Source organism: Cygnus olor, chromosome 16 (genome assembly GCF_009769625.2).
Source record: "Cygnus olor isolate bCygOlo1 chromosome 16, bCygOlo1.pri.v2, whole genome shotgun sequence".
Lineage (NCBI taxonomy): Eukaryota > Metazoa > Chordata > Aves > Anseriformes > Anatidae > Cygnus > Cygnus olor.
This window is the reverse complement of record NC_049184.1, coordinates 16125350-16142804: the sequence shown is the minus strand read 5'-3', so window position 1 is coordinate 16142804 and position 17455 is coordinate 16125350. Positions and strand designations below refer to the sequence as shown.

Below are 17455 nucleotides of genomic sequence, written 5' to 3'. Positions count from 1 at the left end.
CTACTGCATGCCCAATTAATTTTGAGGCCAGGTACACAAATACTTGCCCATGAACAGGTTCCTTGACCTTTAGGATTAGGGGGGATCTTCCTGCAATCTGTTATATTTGTGCCAGCTGAGAGAGCAGACTGACTTGTCTGCCTGGATGCGTCCACAAGACCCTGTACCCTAAGAACACTTTTAGTATTGTATCTTGCTGTAGGGGTCATTTCTTTGCCCCATTGGTTTGGATCAGTTAGAGCTGTAGTCTTGTCCAGGAAAGTGGAATAGTGCAGGATTTAAGATGTGTCTACTTCCTTTCTGCTTAGCTAAAAGTGGGGTTTGGTGATGGCTGTTGTTTTTTTGTTGTTGTTGGTTTTTTTGCTTGTTTGTTTGTTTGTTTTGCTCAGCAGAATTTTTATTTCTTTGGAAGTTTTTGTTCCATGTTAGCTTTTAGAGTTCTGGGGTGGTAATGACATGAGTGCTTCCCAAAGAGTTAACATTGCAGTCTTTCTCCTGAGAGGAGCTGGGCGTTAAAGTGAATTTCTCATAATCTGAGAACCTGAACCATTTCGACTAGAGCTGTCCCTCTGTTGATTTTGCTTCCTAGTTTCCAGATATAAAGTCTTTCTTGATGACTTTAATCAAGAGCATGTTCCACAAAGAACTGGTTCTAAAGAAAGCTTTCCTCAGTACTGATTTTTACTCTAGTGGATGAAAAGCTTGACATGAGCCAGCAACGTGCGCTTGCAGCCCAGAAGGCCAACTGCGTCCTAGGCTGCATCAACAGAGAAGAGGCCAGCAGGTCGAGGGAGGTGATTGTCCCTCCCCACTCTGCCCTCGTGAGGCCCCACTTGGACTACTGCGTCCAGGTCTGGGGCCCCCAGCACATGAAGGATGCTTGCTAATCTGTCAGAATGGGTCCAGAGGAGGGCCATGAAGATGACAGAGGGCTGGAGCACCTCTCCTGTGAAGAAAGGCTGAGAGAGCTGGGTATGTTCAGCCTGGAGAAGAGAAGGCTTGGGGGTGACCTCATTGCAACTTTTCAGTATTTAAAGGGGGCTTATAAAAAAGATGGAGAGCAGATTTTTGCTCAGACAGATAGTGACAGGACAAGTGGGGAATGGTTTTAAACTAAAAGGGGGAGATTTAGATTAGAGGTTAAGAGGAAATTCTTCACTCAGAGGGTGGTGAGGCACTGGAACAGGTTGCCCAGAGAAGTTGTGGATGCCCCATCCCTGGAGGTGTTCAAGACCAGGCTAGATGAGGCACTGAGCAGCCTGATCTAGCGGGTGGCATCCGTGCCCATGGCAGGGGGATTGAAACTAGATGATCTTTAAGGTCCCTTCCAACCCAAACCATTCTGTGAATCTAATGAACACTGGTAGCTTCTCTTGGAGCAGACAGCAGGTGGTGCAACTACTTCATATAAAGCTTCTGAACCAGTAATTATCGGCCAGGCTGGCATACCAAGTGATCCTGTGCATCAGCAGGATGTTGTCTGGAGCTAAGAATGGCTTGGTCTGCTCCTTGCCGAATTTTCCAATAGCTAGGACTCGTGATGCTTCCAGCAGGATTCAGCCTGTTTGCCATACTGATACGTGTAAGCCCCATCGTTTTTGGTGAAGCACTGAATGCTGCTCGCACTTGATCTGAGGCAGTGATTCTGTGTGTGATCTCTGTTTAGCAATACTGCAACTGCTCTTTGCATTTTACTTTTCACTCTCCTAGAACTGAACCTTAGGCTTCTTCTGCTGTGTAGCTCTTAGACTGGGATTTCTGGTCCCTGTAAATCCAAGGTAAAGGCAAAATTTGTTCACAGGCAAGGATTTGCACCCTATATGGTGCTGGAAGATGAAATGTAATAGTGCAAATGCTGCTGCTTGGGAACTGTAAGGCCCTGTAGCCTTTTGGTTCTGGTATTGTTTCTTTAAGGTGAAGGGGATGCCCTAGAACCTAGTGTCCCAATACTTTGTGTTTCTGATCTAAACGCAACTTTTTGGTGACAGATATGACACTGTGTCACCACTTGCTTTTGGTGGGGATTGGTAGGTATCTATGGTGATGGAGCACTGGAACAGGCTTCCCAGGGAGGTTGTTGAGTCTCCTTCTCTGGAGATATTCAAGGCCTGTCTGCACGCCTACCTGGGTAACCTGCTCTAGGGAACCTGCTTTGGCAGGGGGGTTGGACCCGGTGGTCTCTTGAGGTCCCTTCCAGCCCCTACAATTCTGTGATTGTGATCTATTTTCTTGTTTTGTAAAACGTTGTTCTTTTTGGAGATAAAGGTAAGAGAAACACAAAAGTAGGAACGTGAAAGTGTCTACTGCTTCATGATTTTGTCACAGTATATGGTATGGATAGTCAGTTCAGCTTGCTTGTGGGACTGACTGAGCATCATTTGTCTGTTATGGAAAAAATCCTATTCTAGTTTTCTAGTTTCTTCTAGTATACAGGTAGGAATGGCAGAGGATCTCTGTCCTATTCCTGCCCAGGAAGATAAAAACCCCTTGTGAGTTGCTTGATGATAATTAACTATTAACTACTCCTTGAGATTCATTGGAGGAAGATTTTTTTCCTCAGCCTAATAAATACATGTCGGGACCTTGTGGTGCAGGGACGTATGTGGTAGGTCGTATTCTAAAGGTGTTTCTGTTACACAGGAAGGAGGCCTTAATCCAGCTCATGCTGAAATACTTTTGCTATTTATCTTGGTCTGCAGTGCGATGGATGGAAAGGGTTTTTCCATTCTGTGAGTGGCTGGGAATTGCTGAAGGTGGTCCTGCAAGGATTCCTGCCTGAGACTAATCCACAAGATTACCTCTGGTTCTGGGAAAGCACTGCTGTTTCGCAGTCTTTATATGATGTTTCCCTGTGCAGTTCTCTCAGCAGGACAGGAATCTCATTGGGGTAGAGTTGACTATGCCGTGACTGCTGGTGTGCAGAATAGGCAGAATCCTGTTTGTTTGTTTGTTTATTTTTCCTTTCTACTGCTTTAAAAGTTCTTTTTTGTCTGTTTTATGCTAGAGTGACTTCTACCATTCAGGTGAAATGTCACATTGATTTGATTACATGGTTTGGGATAGCATGCTTGGAACACGCTTGAGGCATGAAAAAATTTGTGTGATAACTCATCAGATAGAGAAGGCACAAGCACCTGGGTGGGCATAATTTCTTCTTGAGCCCTGATAGCTTTGGGGGCCTGTGCTAAGAGTCTTCAAGTCAGCTTGCATGTGATTTAAGGAATAGAGGTTCATTGCCTAAGGTTCTACTTGAACAGCTATATCAAGAGTTGTATGACAAGCAGAGGTCCATCTGCGTACTAGCCTTGAGTCAGGGCTGTGTGAGATGAAGGCTCGTTGGCCAGCCCCAGCATCCTATAAAGAGGTGAGAATGGACAGTGTTGGCCCTTCAGGACCTTATTCCACAAGTGACCATAACAAAAATGCCAACAAACCCACATGCCTAGCAGGAATGCTAAATAGGTGGGCCTAGCTATATAGTAAAGACATGGTCCTGCCCTTTGACTGAGGAGAGGAACTTCTTAGAGTCCAGTCTGGAACCATGCAGCTTGACCATTTTGGGGGGGTCTACTGAGACCTCTTTGTCCAGCTAGGGCTTCTGTTAGCATCTGCGCATCAGTGTGTTTGGGCAACAGTCCTGGAATTTACTTTCTCTTGCCTGGAACACTCCCACTGAGATCTGTGTGCATCTACCTTCATGATGCTGTCATGCATTCCCATCTATGTGTGCAGGAGTAGCTGTAGATCTGTAAATTATCAGTGAAAAAACACGTTCTTCACTAGAGTTTTAGAGTTCCAGCATAGAGATTTGGATTTAAATACAGGGTAATGCTGAATATAAATGTTAGTACTGCAGGTTGCCTCAATGGGGTTACCAAACAACAAGTGCTGAGAAGCTCTGCTTAAGTCTCTTCGTCTTCCTGCCTTTAACTGACCAAACAGATGGGTCTTTTGCACTCTAAACTGTCATTGAGTGCTTGGTGTTGCCAGGGAAACATAGAAGGAAAATGAGTGGATCCTATTGTTTGTGGGTTTATCTTGCTTTTGTAACAGCTTCTGGGGAGAGCCTCAACTTTGCAAGGGAGGGAGCGCAGCTTGTATTTTCCCTCTTCGTCATTCCCCACGCTTCCTGTGGCAGTATTGCTGTTCTTTGTCCCAGATTTGCTTGCTTTGCTTTTGTTCACCTGAATCCACTGTGTCCATCTGTTCTGTGTTACTCTTTCAGTAATGGCGGGAGCACTGTGATGGAGGATGGGCAAATCCTGTGATTTGTGGTGAGTGGAACAGTGACCTGAGACTATTTCTCCCTCATAAATTTTGAGGCTCTGGATAAAGGAGATACAGAGATAACAAAATGGGGAAGCACTATTGGCACTTGTGGGAAGTGGACTGAATGAATGACTCAAAGCAGTGAGGCACACGTGTCCTGTTGGCCAGAGGTGTCTTTTTTCAGTTCTCTTTGCCTATCCATTGCACTTCAGAGCCTTCCAGAGGCACTTGCAATTTAGAAAAGTAATAAGTTAGGGATAGAGTCGCACTCTGCTTTTTCTTTCACGTCTGACTGCGGTGTCTGCAAGACTTCCCTGTACTCCAGAGCTTCGACAGGCTTGAGCAATGCTGGCTCTTAGCTCTCCTGGCTGGACATCATAGGGTGCTGGGTAGAACACCCTCTTCTTGACTGCTTTAGTACTCTCTCTCAGCTAGAGATGTTCTGGGAAGTGGAAGCACTAGCTGCATGGAGAGCCCCAGAAGAGCCTATTTAAACCCACCATGGAGCTGGTAGGGGTGCTCCCATGTTTGAAGCGCCTCATGCTCTCCTGAGTGCCTCTTTCCTGGGACTCTGACTCCCTGTGAGTCTGAGAACATATCTTCGTGCTCCATCTCTGCTCTCAGAGCAAATCTCCATTGCTTGCAGTTAGATGTACCTGATTTTGCAGGCTTGGCTAGTACAAGCAGTGCCTTGTGAGTGTAGGAGATCAACGAACAAAGTTATAATGTGGCCACAGACTTTGGCAGGGGTCCATGCACAAACTGGCAAGAAGGATAGGGTAAGAGCTTTTTGATTCTCTGGGAACGTGGCAGTGTTCCTGTCTAGGCAGCTCTGCTGGGGCATGGTGTGCGGCTCCTTTCTCACTGTGAATACTCTGTCTTTCCTCCCCAGAAGCCTCAGGATGAGGTGATGGGACTTAGTGAGGGAACAGAAGCTACCTTCTTGGGTAAAATGCTGGAATAGGTCTATAAAGGAAGTTGACGGACCTCATCTTTGCGTTTGCTGAAATTGTAGCCCTTCCTTCAGGCGGAGTCACTCTGTACCTGGATGTGGTCTCGCTCAGGAGCAGGGCTGCAGGCTAGTCGTGAACGGGAATGTGGCAGTGCGTTGGGGGGAGCTCAGGAGGGACTGTGTGCTGGTGCACGGTAGTGCAACAGTGTCTAAGAGCCCTGCGTGTCTGTTAACAATGTCCCTCTTTCTTGAGTAGGCACTGAAATTGAATGAGAGGAAAAAAGAATCCCTGCCCACCTTCTCCCCTCTAAGGAAAAAAACCCTAGTGTGCACCAAAAATGCCAGAAATAGAAAAAGAGGCAAGTACAGGAACGCAGATACACTGGCATCTTTTTGAGGGAGAACATGCACATATGTGTTTGTAGTGGGGAGGCTTTTCCCTTTCTGTGCAGGCCAGTGCACACACACTTTGACACGCAGGCAGATACAGGAAATAGCGGGCTGTGGTTGAATATTGCTGATGTTTGAACTAATTAACCAGTGGAAACAAAGCTGAATGGATCTCAGAGGTGCTGCACTCCTTCCACAAACTCTGTTCTTGCCTGTAAGACCAGGTGTTTACATGTGTGCTGATTTTGCCCCCCACCTTCCCCTGGGAGATCTCTATATTTGAGGAACAGCTGCTTGCCTTCCTGCTGCAATTTCAACATAGTAAACGCCCTGAGGGCAAGGAGGTGTCCCTGAAAACCCCTCTGCACTCCCTAGTTCTGTCCAGAAGACAAGGCGTCATCATCAAGCTTACTGTAGTGTTACAGCAGCTCCGTCTCATAGTGGGAAAGCCAGCCTGGCTCCAAAATACAGGACTAGCATGAGAGTGGGGAAGGAGAGCTGGGAAGGAGAGCAGATGGCTAGGGGGCTGGTTTCCACCCAGCTCAGGGCTGCAAAGGGCTTGCATACATTCATGATCTTTGTAGTGGGAAATCCTTGCCCGCTACCTCCACCCCCTGCTTCTGCACTGAGGCTCTTTTTTTTTTTTTTTTTAATCACTGGAATGTGCTGTTTTTGATGTTAACGGTCTTAACCCTCTTCACTCCAAGGATGCTGAAAGAACATTTGCTTCTAGTCTGCATCCTGTGCATGGAAAAGCATGTGTCTTTTCCTGGAGCCACGCTAACCTGGGAGGTTGTGTCCTGCAGTTGCCTGGGGAGTCATGGATTGGGAATAGCCTTGTGGACGGAATTGTTTGTCTTGCTTTGTGTCAGGAAAGCTGATGTAGCTGAAACTGAGTTGTCTGGGACTTAGGAGACTGGCAGTGTTTGTGATGGCATTTCCTGCTGAGGAACCAGCTGTGCTCAGTGCTGCTAAACCTCATGTGAGGAGTGTGCTCTTCCATCAGGACAGTTAACTGTGGCACTCATCTCCCCTTTCCAAGATGGTGGTCTTGTTGTCAGGAGCCAGGACTTCTGTATGTCTGGCTGGACCTGTGTTGCCAGCTTGGTCTCTTGGTGGAGCAGCCTGTACCTGTCCTTCCTCTGGACCTTGCCAGGAGCAGAGGCTGCTGCCATCTTCTGGCTGCTTGCCCAGTGAAAAGTAGCAGAATTGACCACACAATTGTTAATGAAAAACGCAAGCAGGAAGATGTGTCCAAGCCCTGTAATTGCAGTAATTGGAAGCATTCCTCATGAATGTGCTAAGAGCCACTCTCCTGGTCTCAGCCTAGTAATTCTTCTAATGTCACATTTCAGCCTCTCCTCCACCATCCTGCACAAGGCAGACCCACCTGCCTCGTAAACATAATCGGTTTGAAAGTTGGTGAGTCATCTGTCCTGTGGAGCTGCTTCTTTGTTTTCAGATGTTGAAAGTTTCCAGTGGAACTCCCCGGGGAGAAGGAGGTGGAGCTGGTGCCAGGTGTTGGAGACTGCGCTGCACAGCACATTGCTTGCAGCTTTTGCATTCTCCTTCTGTGTAAGAAGATGAGATGGATCAGCCTTGGCCAAGCAGGAGTTTCCTGGACTCTGAAAGCATGAGGCTGGGGAAGCAGATGTTCAGTTGTCCTGAATGGCGTGGTATGGGAGAGCAGAAACATGTGTGCTAGGTAGGAAGGGATTGTGTAGCTGATGGCAGGCAGCTGACACTCAAAGGGAATGTTAAGAGACCCTTTCTCCTTGTATGTTGTTAGAGATCACAGGATAATTCAGGTAGAAAAGTACCTCAACAGTTCCCTATGCAGGCAGGGTCAACTGTAAAATCAGACAAGGTGGCCGAGGGCTTCGTCCACTTGGATCTTGAAAACCTCTCTGGTGGGAGCCTCTCATGGCCCCTGCTCAGTGCTTGACTGTTCTCATAACGAAGAGGTTTTTCCTTTTCTCAAGTCTGAATATCTCTCAAGTTATGCTCGTTGTCTCTCATCCTCCCACCAAGCACCACTGGTAAGAGCCTGGTTCCATCTTGTTGAGTAATTTGTGTGTTGGTACAGACAGATTGCTTTGGGGTCCCCCTGAAACCATCTCTTCTGCAGGCTGAACCAGCCCAGGGCCCTTCTGCCTTTCCTTACAGACCAAGTGCTCCAAGCCCTGAGTACTTTGGTGGTCTCTGTTGAAATCATTCCAATTTGTCCATGTCTTTTCCTGTACTGGGAGGAAAACTGGATGCAGTATTCTTCATGAGGCCTAATAAATACTGATAGGGATACTCACTTTCCTTTATCTACCACCAGCTGCGTTCCTGTTAACACAGCCTAGGATACTGCCAGCTGCCTTTACTGCCAGTGCATGCTACTGGCTTGTGTTCAATGTGCTGTCTACTGAGGTGCCCAGGTTCTTTTCAGATGAAGAGCTGGAGAGGCAAGGATGGTCCTGGAGGTACTTGCACAGAGCCTTTGGCTGCCCCAGTACGTGTTTTAGGCTACTGTCACAGCCCAGACACTGCAGGGGTGTTTCCACCAGTTGGAGTAACTGCAGCCTATGTGAATTCTCAGCAATACCATCCAAGCCCCAGGTGCTGGAGTTTCTGACCCACAGAGAATCTCACCTTTGAGTTAGGTCAGGAATGAAGATCCTGGGCTCTAGAAACCATGTTGTGGGGAAAAACAGGGACTGGATCTTGAAGGCTGTAATCTCCCTGCAAAAGAAAGAAAACAGGCATGATTTTAAAAACAGTGTGTGGTTTTGGAGGACTTGGTTTGCAAAGTCAGTGAGTTAGGCCTGGTGACATTGGAACCAGGACTGATAAATGAGGGTTTGTCTGCAAGACCGTACAGTGCATAAGCATGGCTGACAGTTCTCCATATTCAGCTGGGTGCAGGCTGGCCTTGCTGGTAAGTTCTTCGGGAAGGGACTTCTCCCAGGTCTCAAAGGCCTGCAGGTCGTGAACCTTTTCTTGACCTCTGCATATTCTATGGAAATGGATGCTATTCCTGCCCAGCAGTCCTCCAAAACCATTTCTTGTGGGAGACTGAATCCTGCAAACCTAGCATAGCTTCTGCTGTAGGACACAGGTCTTTGGCTTCCTTGGCACAAGCCCACTGCTGATGTTCTCCCCACATGCCCTGTCTCTCCGCAGACACTTGCCCTCAACCTGCCAGCACCTCCCTCAGTGGCTGCAGCATCTGACCCCCTACATGTGCAGGGTGGGGTTGGATTTCCTCTTGCAGCTCTGATTCTGATGTACATCTGCTCTTTGCAGATGAAGCAGCTGTGCCCTTTCTGTTAATACTGGTATCAGAGACTGCAGCTGCACTTCCCTGCTGGTTGTGTGGCCAGGATAGGCAGTTATGCACTGGCAGACTGATGGATGGGATTTGGTGTGGGCAGCAGGAACAACGCAATAAGAAAGGAGCACATGTGGGGAGACGGCCTGAGGGAATGTTCTTGATACCTCTCCTTGCACCAGCCTCAGAGGGAAAGGAGACATTGCTACAGCCAGGGGTGACCCTGGCCATCCCAGTAGCCATCCCATGTGTTAGCACTGTCTGTTGTGGGTTTGGGCAGAGGTGGGCCCAAACTAAGAAGCGCTGACATTCCTGGGTCCATCCCCACCTGTCAGATGAGACCAGTGGCTGCTTGAAGACCTGGGATGCCTGGGGTTGTCCCTACTCTAGTCCAGTCACATGGGGACATCATGCAGGGAAGCTCCCTGTTTTCTGCAGGTGTCAGGGATGTCTCCTTACGCAGTGCCATCTGTTGCTTGTGCCCTTGGTTTCATAGATTTTTAAGGCCTGAAGTGACTATTCAGATATCTATGGCCCCTGTGCATCTCCAAGTGAGAAATGTCATTATCCTGTTTTGCCTGTAATGAACCCAGTATCTCTCAGTTGATGTATTTTCCATGACAGGGTAGAGTATGCTAGGAGGCAGAGCAGATGGCACTTCCCTGGTAGCGCGGCCCAGTGCCGTGTTTCCTATTTGCACTTGCTTGACTACAGGCTCCAGCCTGTTTCTTCACCAAGTTAAAGAGCTCTTTCACACCAAGTATTTTCTCTCTATGAACTGCTTACAATCAAATCACCTCTCTGGCTCCCTTTTTGGTGAGATAACAGACTGAACTCTTTCATTCTGTCCCTGGCAAGTGTTTTCTCCAGCCTCCAAATCACATTTGTCATTCTTCTGCACATCCTATGTTTTTTTTCAAAATCCCTTTAGAGAGTGGGCTCCAGAACTGACTGACAGTATCATCTAGGGGGGAACCTTGCCAGCCTGCTCCCACTCACTGCTCCCTGTCCACACCTCAGAGCTTGCTACCAGCACTTGCCCTATTGAGGGTGTGAACAGGGGACAAAGGGTGCTCTGTGTAGAGCAAAAAAGACTCCTTGGTTCCATGAATGACTAATTTCCCCTCTATTTGATGTTGGCCCACGTGGGCCAGTCCTCTCGTCAATACCCACTGAGGTTCTCCCAAAGTGCTGTCCCTCCAGGTTGGCAGTTGCTGGAGAATAAAAGACCGAGGAGCAGTGAGCTTTTGCCGGGAATTGCATGTACCATTGTTTCCATCATCAGTAAGCTACCTTCAGTTGGGAAGGTGGATCAGCCACCTTCCCAGCTGCTATATCTTCCACAGAAAAGCAAACAGGGGAGCTTTAAGCAGAGAAAAGGAAGAAAAGGCAGCTTACCAGGAAGGGCAGAGAAAGTGGATGTAGAAAACAAGGAAGGTGAGAAATGCAGTGAGTTATGCAGCTAGAAGGCATAAGTGCAAGAACTCATTCTGTCTAGCACTGCAAGAGGGTTTGCCGGGACATGGAGCTGTCCTACAAAACCCACAGTAGCATGGGTATCCCTACCATCTTGTTTGCTCTTATGCTTCTCTGCCTAGCAGGACTGGGTGATTGCTTTATCTATCAGAGCTGCTTGCATTAATAGGCAGTAATGGCCACCTGTGTTAAAGAGCCTGGTTTAAATTACTGCTGAATACAGCTCAAACTCTCCAGAGCTAGGAGATTACATGGGGGAGGAGCGGTAATGCTCATGTTTACTCTGTCTTTCCACCAGGTGCTCCTCTTCCCCCAGGGCTGACATGGTTTTGGTGTTTCTTGCTTGCGCCTTGGATCTGCAGTGGCACCAGCAAGGGCTGCATGGGAAGTGTAACTGTGTGTATTTCAGGAGTACAGAGAACAGGCATAGCTTGCACAAGGCTCAACTCTACTCTTTCTTTTGTGGATGCTTCTTACAGAAGCCTCTACTACAAATTTTATATTGAATGGTGAAAGTGGGAGAGGGAATTGGTCCACGTAGATAGTGTTGTTCCTTCAGCCCCACACAACATCGATCCTAGGAGCTTTCCCAGGGTCTCCCCTCAGCTGTACATCTCCTTTGGCTGCCGCTGCATCAGCACTCCCCTGTGCACTGGGCCCAGCCACCTTATGTTGCCATTCATCATTTCTGATCCAATAAATTACACCTTTAAAATGCAATGGGAATTGTTTTCTGTGTTTTAGAGCCATGAGTCCTTCAGTTTCCATTTGTTTAGTGGATGATGAATGGACAGGGGTGACTGGTGGTCGAGCCATGCAGAGGGATAGGAGAGCTCCGTTACAGTGACTGTGCTCCCTTTGGCAAGCCTTGCATTGGAGGCCTTGTTAGGTTGTGAGGCACCAGCTGTCTGGGGCTTCCCTTTCCATGGTTCAGTTCATAATGGGTCAAAGGAGGGTTTTGTAGAGGCTGAATCAGAACATCCAGTCTTTATTCCTGTACTGCAGGGACATTTTTGCGCTTGATGTCAGGGAGAGGGGAGGGAGCTGCTATGTGGGGTGCCAAGCCCAGGACAATTGGTTGTGCTGCAGAGGCAGGGCTGGGAGCCTCAGGCCCTGCAGCTGCTTGTGAGGGACTGATTCAGATTGTGGGTAGGAGCCCTAATGTCAGGAAAGAAGGACGGGTGGAGAGTCTCAGGAGAGGATGGCAGAGGAAGGGTGCTGGGCTGGGTGATGGAAGCACGGAGGGCTACTGGTTACAGGCACCTGGGGAAAAACTGTTCTGGCATCTACAGAATGGAGCAGCCTAGTGTCTTGCAGGTGGCAGAGAAGTCCTCCTTCATGGTGGAGGTAAGGCTCCTCTAAGCTAGCCATTTCTAATAGTAAGATCCAGGACTGTTGGAAACACATGTCAACTGTTCTGGGGGAGGCTATCCCTGAGCAGCTCCAGCATACAGTGATGAGGGAAGACACAACATGTTTGAGACTGCAGCCATTGCCCAGTGTTGTGAATGGTTCTCTTCAAGACAGTGAGATCTGTATGCGTTGCTATGCCAGTTAGTCCTTGTTCAGCCAATGTACCCTTTTGTTTGCTGCATCTGTGGTGCTTTTGTCCTTGTGCTCACTGTTCTCAGTAATCTTAAGTCAAAGGCTGCACCTGCACCACAGTGCTTAGGCTGAAAAGATGTGGGGTACACGGTGGGCATTTGAGGGGCATGGCCTTCACTGCATGGTTTGCTTCCTTCTCCCTCCACGTGCTTGTGTTCTTGCAATTGTAGTTTTAAGTTAGTTGTGCAATACTTTGGGCCTGTCTCATGGTTTTAACGCTGGATGTAGGCTTTCCTATGTGACTCTTGTCCTACAGTTGTGTCTGAGAGTCCTGTCTTGAGCAATAAAAAATTCCGTATCTAAATTCACACTGCCAATGCATTTCAGTTCTTCCCCTTTGCCCTCTTATCTCTCTCTGCAAGCTGCAGCCCTCTGGGAAAAGACTGTGAGAGGCCCCCAGCTCTGTTTGTCTGCTCTGGGTGTCTGCAGCAGCTGTTCTGCTGCCATGTACCCACATGTGCTTGCAAAAATGGCAAGAGTAGGCACAGAAAGAGTTAAATAGTGCTGGGAAAATTGGTATTTAATCCAGTCCTGTCTCTTCTAGCAAACTTAGATGGGAAAATGCCTCCCTGTTGGAAACAGCACCTCTCGGAAATGGAAATCCAGGATGGCTGGGGATTAGGGTGCCTATCGCTGGAAATGGGTTTCTTATCGTCTCTCTGAGCTGAATTGGTGGGACAGCCTTTGAAAATTGAATTGGCTTCCCTGTTTCTGTCTCTGCTATTGCATCCCTCCCGTGCTGTATCTTTGTGCTCACCTTCCCTGCCTCTGGTCTCCCTTGTCCCCATGCTCAGCAGAGCAGGGGCTGTCTATGAGTGGGTCATGTGTATGTGGAGAGACAGTGCCACAGCTGGAAGGTGGGTAGGACTGGCTGCATCTGTGAGGATTCATCCTCTGGTCTCTAAAGGCCAGGAAGATGTAGACCCTCTTTCTAAGCTTCCTTCTGACCCTGCAAGGACTGGTGGCCTGGCAGAGCCTGTCATAGGGCAGCATGAGTGGAGGCTTGAAATGATCAGAAGACAACGGGCACAACTAGAAATGAGAGGTGGTGAAGAGGAGCCAGGGTGTAGGAGGGGCTTGACAGAGGGAAAGATGAGAGCAGCTGGAACAGACTGGGGACAAAACAGGTTGAACACATTGGAGCAAGAAAGAGACTGACTTCCTGTGAGACAAGGAGCAGCCTGAATTCCAGGTCTTTGCTGTGCCAGGTGGAGGCATGGCTTTCCCATCGGCACTCAGGCTATGTATTGGGATGGCCAAGGTGGCTCCTACCATTTCCTCATTGCCGCGTGTCTGTTTGTGGTATGAAGCATTCCACGCCACCAGCTGGCCTGTACACAGCTCTGTGCTGGTCTCAGGTGTCCCCACGGAGTGTGGCAGTTAATTGCCCCCCTGGCCTGGAGCAGGTTAGGCTGAATGCAGATTGGACGCTTTCTCACTGTGAGAACTGCAGGCTGCAGCTGAGGGGTGCGGGTGTGCTGGCTGTAAGTGTCCAGGCATAGCGCTAGGCATTTCTTTTAAGGTTTTTGTTTCCAGGGTTTGGTTTGGGGATAATTCCATTTTCCTGAGCTGTATTTGACCATAGCTTACCAGTGCCTGATCTCATCTTTGTCTCTGTCAAAGTACAGGCTTTTTTTTGAGGAATTTCCCATCTGTATTAGAGTTATGTGTGAACTGTAAGCATGAGAGGTGCTATGCATACACATGCTGCCGGCTTTTCAGTGAACCAACCAGCAGTCATGGTGCTCTGCCTAGGTATGGTTGCTGCCCTTGTTTCTTTGTCTGCCACAACGTGCTGAGTTTGCAAACGAAAAATACTAGGACAAAATTATTACGGAGGGTTGTTTGTTTTTCTTTTTTGCTGCTCTGACAAAGCTACCATCTGTGGTTGATGAAGCCTGAAGCAAAACTGCCCTCTTTGAGTAGCCCCTCTGCACTAAGCCGGAGTATGTAAAGTAATTGCTGACCATCAGAGCAAAGCCCTAGCCAAGGGCCTGGTTCCTCTTGCAAGAGCAGGCTGTAGAGCTTGCTGTCTGCCCTGAGAAAGAGCTGAAGTCCTTCCATCTTATTAGGGTACTGGTATTTGCTCTCTGCTGAAGGACTTACTTAAATTGCTGACAAATAACGGGAAAAATGTTACCCGTATCATACAAGTGCTTCCGTACACGTCCAGGGGCAGCTGCAGCCAGGCCTAGTCACATCAGAGGGGTGGGGAGCCTCTATCTTTCTGCAGCAAAGGAAATTAGGGACAAGTGTATTTTGTTATTTGAGGACCTTATTAAAGAGCTAATTCCTGGAGTGAGATGCAGGATTGTTCATTGATCCCTAGCAGCATCCACACTTGCATGGGAGGACTCACCAGTTTTGTTACACGACACATGTTCAACCTTATGTGGTGGCCGGGAAAGCTGGGACAGGGATGGGGGCAGCCCACTAGCAGCCACAGAGCAATTCTTAACATAGTTTAGGTAAGTTTTATTGTTTTCAGCCCCACATGCTTCTGCATAGCTGCAGACGTGCCCCACGGCCCCAGGGAGTGGAGCTGTGGAGTTTTTCCCGGGAGTATTTTGTGAAGGGGGATGTTTGCCCTGCTCTTGGTCCAGGGCCATGTTTGTGAGGGTGCAGGTCCATCTGCACTCCAGCTCAGGGGCAGTCAAGGCAGGGACAAGCATAGGGCTGTCCCTGCGTCACCTGTGGATGCAAAGGGTTACCCAGCTGACCTGGATGTGCATTTTGCCCTCTGGGGCTGTCACAGCCCCTTGTGTGTGGTCATGTGTTTAGCAACTGTTAGAGAAACATCTATTTCATTTTGGGCTAAAACTGATAAATCAAGGTGACTTTGGGGAGAGAAATAATTCCTTTCTCAGGATTTGCATAATCCTGGGTGGTGATATGATAATGGTGTTTGTTAAAGACAGGACACAATAAATTAATACTGTTAAGTTGTTGCTGCAAAATGCAAAGCAAGTAATTTATTGCGGGTGCAAGGGAGGGTGTGAGTGCAGCAGGCGTGGTAGCATCAGGCACGGGAGACTAGTTACTGCAGGCAGAGCAGGCTGTAGCACAGGGCCAGCAGCAGTTACTCCTTGGACCCTGCTTCGCCATGGTATAGAGGCTGTCCAGGGGCAGATTATCTGTTTCAGTCCCTTTCCCTGTTGTCTCTGTGGGGGTGGGACATGCTTTGTGCCTCAGACTGATCTCAAGAGCCAGCCTGAAGTGGCTCCCAAGCCCCACGGAGCCAGCCCCTGGTGGAGGAGGGACAGGTCAGCTGAGGGCCACCTGTATCCTGCTGGTGCTGTGGGGACCTCTGGACACAGGGATGCCCTGGGGGGTTGCAGCATTGAGGAGATGGGCTTTGGCATTGTCCTTCATGCCACCTTGGGCATCCCCTGCAGACAAGAGACTTTGAGACTTCAGCCCCCAGGAGGTTTTCCTCACCCTGAGAAAGCCTCTTGGTAAGTAAGCCAGCCTGGAGACCTGCTGGCTTTAGCCCCTGTCCTCAGCTTTCACCTCATGTACCTGAATTCAGCTGAGGGACAAGTGAGGAAGAGCTGGTATGAGGAAGAGGTAGGGAGAGATGCTTAGAAAAGTTGCACTGGTACTTCACTCATTCTCTGGGCTGGTGCTGCAGCTCCAAAGCTATCCTTGCATGCCATACCCCACTGGAATCCTAATGCACCATTTATCTCTGCAGCTCCACAGCTTTATTAGAAGGGAGATGCTGTGTAGGAGCCAGGGCAGGATTTCAAGCTAATTGGATTCTGTGTCTCTGTGGTTCCCTGTGTAGGCAGGTGACAGGGATTAGTGCAGTGTTTCTGAGGAACAGAGGAGAGTGAGGATGATGGCCCACATGGGGATTTCCTCCTGTATAACCCCTGCTGCTAGCCTCAGCATAGGACTTTTCTGGACAGGCTTTCAAGGTGCAGCATGTCCCTATTCTGTGGCAGCGTTGCTGCCCAAATTGCATATGCTCTTCATAATTCTTTGAGCCAGGTACAGTCTCTTTCCCAGGGAAGAAAACAGCTCAAACAACTTCCGAGCATGGGCAAGCCTGACAATAGTCTGATCTCTCCTGCTAATCCCTTTGTGGGGGAAAACAGATGGAAATCAAACATCTGGTGCCTCCTGTGCACAACCAACTACCTGCCTGAACTTGTTCCCCTTTGAGTCCCCACTCCCCTTCCCAAACCTAGGTACTTTCTGGGAACAGTACACATTTGAAAGCCACCTTCCGCACGTTCCTAGTCTCGTATTAGAGCCTGTCAGGGCAGTAGCAGGACTCACCTCATTAACATAGATTTATTCCTGTATAAACATTTTATTGCTTTAATTGCAAAGCAGTCATACTGCAGGCAGTGGTAGTAATGGCTCCATTTACACTGGGTGTTGAGACAGTGTGCCAGGTGTGTGAGCCTGCAGCAGAGTACATACGGCATGCGGCTGCGTGCATGCAGTTATTACTTGCCACAGTGTCTACATGTGTGTGCTGTGCAATTCAGGATCAACCAGTCTGGATAAGTGGCCCTGAGCGTGGTGGCATCCCAGCAGGTCTGTGGTGTCCCCAGTCCTGTGGGAGCGTGGGAGTATAGACCTTGCTGCGTGGAGGAAGGGTGGAGGCCTAGAGGTACTGAGACCCTGATTCCACAAGCAGTGGAGGAGGAACAGGGCCCAAGTGTCCACAGTCCTTTCCTCACTCTACCCCTCGGTGTGTGCCTGCACTGTGACATGTGGGCAGACATGTCACCTCGCTGTGTACCCTGGAAGCTGGGTGTCCTGCATTTCTGCTGTGCTGAGGGACAGCTCTCAGGCCCTGGATGGTGAGATGGAGCTCTGGGGCAGCAAGAGATAGGTGAGGGGGGGGTCTTGGTCTCGGGCAGTGGGGTATGCCTAGGGTCCTGCTTTGTGGCTCCTGGCAGGGCAGTATTTATCTTGGGCTCACTGGACAATGATGCACGGACAAGTGTGTTCCCCAGTTCCCAATGCCATGCCGGTGTTTGTACTTGCTCAGCACAGAAAGCTGAGGGTAGAGAGAGGAGCTAAGCCTTCTTGTCTGGTCTAAGCCAATCTCCGGTGAGATGTTTCCACTGCTGGGGCCAGGGAGCAATCTCGCAAGGGGATCTGGGATGTGGCCTGCTCTCGCCTGTACTACCGCCAGGCTTCCTGTGAGCCTGAGGAAGGGAGAGGAGCCTCTGGTGCTCCCTCACACACTCAGGCAAGGCTGTCTAGGACCATGCCCTGGCAAGGCAAGTGTGGCTGTTTCACCATGCTCTGCCCTCTTTCCTCCATTGGTGTTATCTCTTGCTGACGCGTGTTGAGGAGAGGGAGCTCAGCAAGCAGCTGCGTGCAGGTGTTTACTCTTTGGACAATGTTGGCCAAGCAGTGCTCCAGCTGTGCTGCGAGGCTCACAGGAAGCCTGGCACACCGATGTGTTTAGGAAACCTGTG

General features: G+C 49.1%; 1 protein-coding gene and 2 long non-coding RNA genes across 6 annotated transcripts in view; 2 read left to right on the top strand and 1 right to left on the bottom strand.

Moving 5' to 3' along the window:
* Positions 1-17455, top strand: part of SLC35C2 (solute carrier family 35 member C2) — a 35181-nt gene that overhangs the window by 6846 nt on the left and 10880 nt on the right. The window lies entirely within an intron of this gene.
* On the top strand, positions 1121-16655 carry LOC121078940. The gene is made up of 3 exons (XR_005824805.1): positions 1121-1344; positions 6654-6656; positions 16644-16655. It is a non-coding gene; the product is annotated as an uncharacterized LOC121078940 (long non-coding RNA).
* LOC121078941 lies at positions 1341-13471 on the bottom strand. Its single transcript, XR_005824806.1, has 4 exons — positions 13460-13471; positions 13335-13342; positions 8605-8615; positions 1341-8544 (listed from the first exon to the last, which is right to left on the bottom strand). It is a non-coding gene; the product is annotated as an uncharacterized LOC121078941 (long non-coding RNA).